Below are 1,916 nucleotides of genomic sequence, written 5' to 3'. Positions count from 1 at the left end.
GGGGGACCATATGGGACACCGGGATTCGAACCAACCATCTTTGGTCCTGGATCGGCTGCTTGCAAGGCAAACACCACTGTGCTATCTCTCTGGGCCCTGGGGATATTCTTTTCTTTTCTTTTTTATACTAAAACTCAACTACAAATATGTTAGTAATTATAGTGCTTAAATAAAGATATTATTAAAATGGTATTATAAATTGGTTATTCCCCCTTTTCACATTTATTGGATAATTATGAATATAATTGGTTTACTAAACTAGAATTTTAAAAGTTTTGCATATTAATTTGTATTCCATTTTTATTTTACATATTAAATAAAATAAAGTGTAAGCCACTCATTCCACAGAGCTTTTTGGTGAATAATACTTTAGGGAAGAGGCAGGCGGTCGGGGGCGGGTGTTGGGTCTCTCGGGTGGGTTGGTGGCGGGTGTGACTGGTCAGGGACCACTGGCCCCCTTGTGCAGCCCCTCCGTGAGCCTGCGTTATTTTCCTTACATGATCCTGCCCCACTGCAGGACCGGAGAGGATTAGGACGCGTCTGGCAGAGAGGGGCGTGGGGCTGGGTGGAGGGTGTGCTAGTGGGGAGGTCTCTGCGCCGCGTCTGCGAGCCCAGGTGGATGATGACAAGACCACTGCACAATCTGAGTTCTTGGAAACTCGATAATGGAGCTCTAAGAACGGACTGAGACCGTGGGAAGAAAAAATAATAATAGTAATAAAAATATTTTAGGGAAATTCTAAAAGTAAAATATCAAATACAGGTTGACTTTTTCCATCTATATTGTTCTGATATTCTCACACTAGTTAAACTATTTTTAATACATAAATAAAATCCATATTTCAGGTTGACAAATACTGAATGAGTATTCATATTATATACAAATGTTCAATGCGGCAAAAAGTTACTATTGAATTATTATGCTAAGTTAATTTATAACACTAAAGATTACATACATGTTATCTTTTTGCTCTGGGCATTATAGATTTTTTTAGATTAACATTGAAATAGTACATTTTTGATCACCCTGTTTATTTTCTGATGAGCTTTTATAATTTCGCTGTAGAGCTACTGCATTTCATCACTACCAAAGGGTCCAAGATACTCCATATCTGGAACACTGTGCAGCTATAAAAATTATTACAGTTTTAACAAATCTTTTACATTTTAAATGTTATTGTATGACACATAACCTTAATAAAAATCTGAGTTATCAATCTTGTTAAGAATATCTTCTCAGAGGACTGGAAAAATAGCATGGAGGTAGGTCATTTGCCTTGCATGCAGAAGGAAAGTGGTTCAAGTCCCAGCATCCCATATGGTCTCCCGAGCCCGCTAAGAACAATTTCTGAGTTTAGATCCAGAAGTAACCCCTGAGCACAAACAAATGCAAAGAATAACTTCTCAGGGCTAGAGAATACAATAGAAGAGCACTTGCTTCGCATGAGTCTGTCCCAAGTTTGATCCCTGGCACCTCATAGGGTCCCCCAAATCCCACCAAGAGTAATCCCTGAGTGCACAGTCAGGGGTAAGCCCAGAGTACTAAAAAGTGTGACCTCCATTCCCCTCCCCCCAAAAAACCTTTTCTTAGTAGGATCATTTAATTTCTTATTTGTGGGCTTTGCCCTTTTGAATCACACTAGCTATTTTCATCTGTGACTTCAAAAACAGGGCTCAGGGTGCCATACAGAGCTTTCATTACAATCCATTGAATCTTTTTTTCAGATTTCTTACCTTTTTTATTTCTTAGTCTTCCTTTATAAAATTGATTCAATGTTTTCTGACGCTTATATTTTTAAAATTCTTGATAGTTCAACCAATGTTAACATTGAAGACCTTGAAAATGAAAAACTCCCAGATAAGGTTGATTTCTCAAACACTGGGAAGGCCTTCAAACACCCGTGGGATGTCAATCT

General features: G+C 38.5%; 1 non-coding gene across 1 annotated transcript; it reads left to right on the top strand.

Moving 5' to 3' along the window:
• Nucleotides 1–613: 613 nt before the first annotated feature.
• Nucleotides 614–693, top strand: LOC126007712 (small Cajal body-specific RNA 18). Its single transcript, XR_007495205.1, has one exon. It is a non-coding gene; the product is annotated as a small Cajal body-specific RNA 18 (non-coding RNA).
• The last annotated feature ends 1,223 nt before the right edge of the window (nucleotides 694–1,916 follow it).

Source organism: Suncus etruscus, chromosome 4 (assembly GCF_024139225.1).
Source record: "Suncus etruscus isolate mSunEtr1 chromosome 4, mSunEtr1.pri.cur, whole genome shotgun sequence".
Lineage (NCBI taxonomy): Eukaryota > Metazoa > Chordata > Mammalia > Eulipotyphla > Soricidae > Suncus > Suncus etruscus.
The sequence above is the reverse complement of the archived record's forward strand: the minus strand, read 5'-3'. Positions and strand labels throughout refer to the sequence as shown.